Here is a 6,000-nt window from a genome sequence, read left to right as displayed (position 1 = left end):
CTGTATGAATAAATGATAAATGATTTCGGAGCAGCTGTCTCCGCACCAGAGCATGATGAATTGCTCCAGTGCAAAGTTTCCCCCGCTGCGAGTTGGATACTTAAGTATCCCTTGCAGCAAAATCATTACTTAATCTTCTGTGGCCATACGGCCTCCAATGATGAATAGGCCCCAATGTCTGAGTCATAAACTGAGATAAAGTTGTCATATAATATTTAATTGCTCTAAATTAGATTATTATGAAGAAATTGTCCAAATGCAGAGAACAGTTTACTGACCACGTTGCTGTTTTCATACACAAAACATATGTACTAAACACACAAAATAGTACAATAATTAAAATATACACCAAATGCAATAAAGGAATAGACAAATAAAAAAAGGAAAAATAATTGGGTTTATTTCACTTTGAGTATGTAAACTCTTACTTTCTTAGTATTGGAGATAAAATATGGTTGTTTAACTTTAACACATAATACAATCATACCCAGTTTATTATAACACAGTACAGAAACTCGAATGCATTGTGTAATACTACAATAAATGCATATGAATATTTTGTATAAGTTCCCTTTGTATCCAGGCATTTGCTACTTAGTACTCTTCATTCTTTGATTTCCTGGTCTTTAGACTCATATTCAAGCAAAGCAGTTATATACAGTAAGAGAATCAGCTCTGTGGGTCCCGATGGTGACCACGCTCCATCAGGTGCCATCTGAAGGTGCTTTGAGCTTCTGTGTTGGTTGCTTTGGGGTGTAGCCACACCACATTGATGGACGTGGTTATGCCTCCCTTACAATCCCTGAACAAGATTGAGAATTTGAGACGGCCATCCTATAGCTGTTTTCATGCTCAGCACCCAACTGGAGGCGGAATGTGCCTTTATTGATTAAAAAGAAAAAAACATTCCAATTAATAAAACTGGAATAGAACATGCTATATTGTTTTTCAATATCGGAGTAGATGCAATGCTCATTTTCTGTAACGCTGCCTCTGAATGTAGTTATGTACACATGTCCGACAAGAGTAGGCACCGGCCTGGGTACTGATGGGGTCATGGCCTAATTGCGGGAGGCATGGCCAAACCCCCTTAGGATTTAAAAAAAAAAATACTCTTTGCATCGCCGGGGAGGGGGGCGCTGTTAGCCCCTCAGCCTGGCGCAAATCAAGGGGGAAGGCACGATCAGTGTGATCACTCCCCCTCCACAACCTGAGAGGAGACTGCTGCTGCTCAGCAGCAGCGAGCAGTCTCCCTGCAGTCCAGCAGACATAAGCATGTGCTGGGCTGCTGACAGATAAGAGGGAGGAGTGGGCGCTGTCTAGCCCGGGCCCCCACTGGGCCCCTCCAACAAACTCAGGTAATTGGTACCCGCTCCCCTCTTCCTCTTGGCACCCCTGTATGTACATAAATCTGAAGCAAAGGAGGATTTTCCTCAGGAAGGGAGAGGGCAACTGTGGCCGGAGCCCGACCACACGTGATTAAAATGGCTGCCATGGCACTGGCAGCGATTAACCCTAATGCCACAGCACCATTTTTAAAAGGACCATTAGGAGCCGGGAGCCAAGTACTATGAATGTACATGTAATGTGCTTGAACATATTACAGTCAGGTGCATAAATATTGGAACATTGACAGTATTTTCATAATTTGGCCTCTATTCACCACCACAATGACTTTGAAATGAAACAAACAAGATGTGCTATAACTGCAGACTTTCAGATTTAATTTGAGGGTAATTACATCCAAATCAGGTGAATGGTGTAGGCATTACAACGGTTTCTATATGTGCCTCCCACTTTTTAAGGGGCCAAAAGTAATGGGACAAACTAAACAATCCTAAATCTAACTTTCACTTTTTAATACTTTGTTGCAAATCCTTTGCAGGCAATTACAGCCTGAAGTCTGGAATGCATAGACATCACCAGACGCTGGGTTTCATCCCTGGTTATGCTCTGCCAGGCCTCTACTGCAAATGTCTTCAGTTCCTGCTGGTTCTTGGAGCATTTTCCCTTCAGTTTTGTCTTCATCAAGTGAAATGCATGCTCTATCAGATTCAGGTCAGGGGATTGACTTGACCATTGCATAACATTCCACTTTTTAGCCTTAAAAAACTCTTTGGTTGCTTTTGCCGTATGCTTCGGGTCATTGTCCATCTGCACTCTGAAGCGCCGTCCAATGAGTTCTGAAGCATTTGACTGAATATGAGCATATAATATTGCCCGAAACACTTCAGAATTCATTCTGCTGCTTTTGTCAGCAGTCACATCATCAATAAATACAAGAGAACCAGTTCCATTGGCAGCCATACATGCCCATGCCATGACACTACCACCACCATGCTTCACTGATGAGGTTGTATGTTTTAGATCATGACCAGTTCCTTTCCTTCTCCATACTCTTCTCTTCCCATCACTCTGGTACAAGTTGATCTTTGTCTCATCTGTCCATAGGATGTTGTCCCAGAACTGTAATGGCTTTTTTAGATGTTGTTTGGCAAACTCTAATCTGGTCTTCCTGTTTTTGAGGCTCACCAATGGTTTACATCTTGTGGATATTCACTCTTGTGAAGTCTTCTCTTGATTGTTGACTTTGACACATATACACCTACCTCCTGGAGAGTATTCTTGATTTGGCCAACTGTTGTGAAGGGGTTTTTCTTCACCAGGGAAATAATTCTCCTGTCATCCACCACAGTTGTTTTCCGTGGTCTTCCGGGTCTTTTGGTGTTGCTAAGCTCTCCGGTGCATTCTTTCTTTTTAAGAATGTTCCAAACAGTTGATTTGGCCACACCTAATGTTTTTGCTATCTCTCTGATGGGTTTGTTTTGATTTTTCAGCCTAATGATGGCTTGCTTCGCTGATAGTGACAGCTCTTTGGATCTCATATTGAGAGTCGACAGCAACTGATTCCAAATGCAAATGTCACATTTGAATCAACTCCAGACCTTTTACCTGCTTAATTGATAATGAAATAACAAGGGAATAGCCCACACCTGTCCATGAAATAGCTTTTGAGTTGATAGTCCCATTACTTTTGGCCCCTTAAAAAGTGGGAGGCACATATAGAAACCGTTGCAATTCCTACCCCGTTCACCTGATTTGGATGTAATTACCCTCAAATTAAGTCTGAAAGTCTGCAGTTAAAGCACATCTTGTTTGTTTCATTTCAAAGCCATTGTGGTGGTGAATAGAGGCCAAAATATGACAATTCTGTCAATGTCCCAATATTTATGCACCTGACTGTATATTCAATGTGCTATGCACAGTTTTGGAAATGTACTTTTAAATGTATAGCCTATGCACTTGTAAGGAATGTATAAGTTATTTTGTTTTAGAAGGCTGTAGCATTTAGAACCAAATGGCTTTCAGACACTTTCATTGAAATGCACGGCAGAGGTCTCTGGTGTGCCTCTGTGTATAATACCTAGCAAGTTTAATTTGCTTGTGTTTAAGAAGCTTCTATTGGGTGGAACTTCCTAAGAACTTAGAAGGTGTTAAGATTGTAAATAAGCCAAACTGGTTCTAGTCATAAACATGTTAAAGGACGAATGCCATTGAAAATTTGCATTATATTTCCATTTTCAGAGACAGTGTATGCTAACTCAGTTTGTGCTTTAGGAAAGCCAACTGTTTTTTTGTGTGGTGACGCGGAAATTATGTTAGTATCTTTAAAATGTAAGATGTGTTTATTTATATTTTGTGAGCTAGCATGATTGGCTAAAAGGAACACAGGGCGGATTTACCCCCTGTGGTAATGTGTATTGGAGTGACATATATATATATATATACCAGGCCTGCGAGCCTGCGTTGTGCGTATCTTTTGAAGATCAAGGGGTCTATTTACTAAGCAGTGTTAGTAGACAGAGTGAAAAGTGAAAAGGTGCCAGCCAATCAGCTCCTAACTGCCATCTCTCAGGCTGTGTTTGAAAACTGACAGTTGGGAGCTGATTGGCTGGCACCTTATCACTTTTCACTCTGTCTCGTAACACTGCTTAGTAAATAGACCCCCAAGACTGCAGTAACATATGCTGTACCCCCTTGAAGCTGAGGGGAAGGGTCTTTTTCAAGACTATTGATCAATAAACATCTTTGCCTTTATGACTGCATCTGAATCCTGCGACCAACAGAATTGCGCAAAACGCTATACCGTTCTCCGGTGCTTCTGGATTGAGCCAAGCATCTCCAAAGCTCAGGCCTTCTGTCAGTTACCGTGCAGAGCCTGGTTCATTACGAGGGATCAGGAGGAATCAGCCGACACCAATCAGGAGGTGCGGTCGCAGCTCGTCGATGCATATGCAGTAGAAGCGGTTACAGGTGCTGGCGGTAGGAGCCTGGATGTATATAAGAAGTTTTTCCAAATGCCGATGGTAGAGGTTGATGGTGGCAGCATTGTTACCCACCCACTGAGCAGTGGGCGGACTCAGTAACAGGCGGTTACTGACGGTAAGCGGGAATCCCTGATACCCCAACATCCAGTGGGGATCAAACCCAATCTGTGATTGGGTGTTGAGTTGAGGTCATCCGGTCACAGCAACCTTTTCTAAGTTTTTGAGTTTCAATATGGAATGTAAAAAAATAGCATGGTAAAAAAATTAAAGTAAACGTTGGACTATGACACCTTTCAAGAATCTACAAAGGACTCAATCGCTGTTGTGCGCAGGGAGAACCACTATATCTGTTTTAGTTATAAAACTGCGGTTCTGAAATACTGAAGATAATCTGAAACAAAAAGAGGGCCATATTCAATTAGGTGCGATAAGTGCCGATATCGCACCCGCGATAATATTGTTATCGCACCCACGATTTCACGGTAAATTATCGCACCCGCGATAATCGGATAGTGTGAAACAGGCAAAAAAAAAGTTTTCACCATCTCAGACCAGGTGAAAAAAAATGCAAAATTCCTATTTTTGCCTAAAAATGTGGGGATTTCTTTCAGAACCGGTTGGACATCCCCCTAATGATAAATTACTGCAAAAGTTTTTGGCCAAAAATGACCGGTCAAGTTTTGGGTGAAAAAAAAGAATAAAATTGAAAATGGGTGTAGCGTATTGGGTATGGTATTTCGGGGGGCTATATGGATGCAACAGGTGTTTTTAAACATTGCACATGGCAGCAGGAGGTGCTTTTTTAATTGTTTTTAAAAGTGCGCTTTTACGACACGAGCCACCCATTTTAACGTACCCCCAATTCACATGCAACAGTTATTTCCTGGGGGGAAAAAAATCCTTGCTAAATTTTTTTGAATTTTTTTCAAATTCGCAAATTACAGCCAACCGACGCAATTTAAGTACCCTAAAATACTTTTATTACGGCCAATAATACACTTCTAAATTGATTTCCTATGTACGTTAGCTATTTTTTGGGGTACAGACGCATTTTCTTACATGTCCTGATATTTTCGCCTGTTTTTGCCTTTTAAATTATCGCACCTAGCCGTTATCGCATGTTTTTTGTCAAAAAATGGGAGCGTGCATGCCGGAATTGGCGATAGTATCCGCGCAAAAATCGCTGAAATCTGCCGTTATTATTGCCGCTGCTTGAATACGGACCAGAGTTGTAATTAAGACATACATTATAGCTATTCAGCACAAAAGTGTTACTGTATATGATCTGGCATCAACTGTTGGGAAAAACAACACAGAACCATAAATAGTACTGTGGGCAGCTGTGCTTGGTCTAGAAACTTTCTTGAGACAAGAAGCAGAATATAATTGTAAACCTCTGTGACCATGGGACTGATTCAGATTTGTATGTTATTGTCACAGCAACTGTGATCCCGTATGCAGCTGCTGTGTGAAAAAATGCAAATGTCTCAGCCACTGGTATATGTATTGAGATTCCCACTGGCAGGGGCGTAGCTAGACCTATGGGGGCCTCTTAGCAATATTTTCACATGCACTACACACATAGGGGTCTATTTACTAAGCAGTGGTAGGCGACAGAGTGAAAAGTGATAAGAAAGTGATAAGGTGTCAGCCAATCAGCTCCCAACTGTAA

At 41.5% G+C, this 6,000-nt stretch overlaps 1 protein-coding gene across 1 annotated transcript in view; it reads right to left on the bottom strand.

Annotated features, from left to right (window-relative positions):
- Positions 1–379: 379 nt before the first annotated feature.
- LOC148518073 (myeloperoxidase-like) overlaps positions 380–6,000 on the bottom strand; it is a 45,302-nt gene continuing 39,681 nt past the window's right edge. The window contains exon 13 of the mRNA XM_088477815.1: positions 380–880. The gene's annotated coding sequence lies outside the window, so the exon portion shown is untranslated. The remainder of the gene's footprint in view (positions 881–6,000) is intronic.

This window comes from Taudactylus pleione, unplaced genomic scaffold (assembly GCF_031769625.1).
Source record: "Taudactylus pleione unplaced genomic scaffold, aTauple2 ptg000203l, whole genome shotgun sequence".
NCBI classification, from domain to species: domain Eukaryota; kingdom Metazoa; phylum Chordata; class Amphibia; order Anura; family Myobatrachidae; genus Taudactylus; species Taudactylus pleione.
Note: the sequence above shows the minus strand (reverse complement) of the source record. Positions and strands in the feature narration are given on the sequence as shown.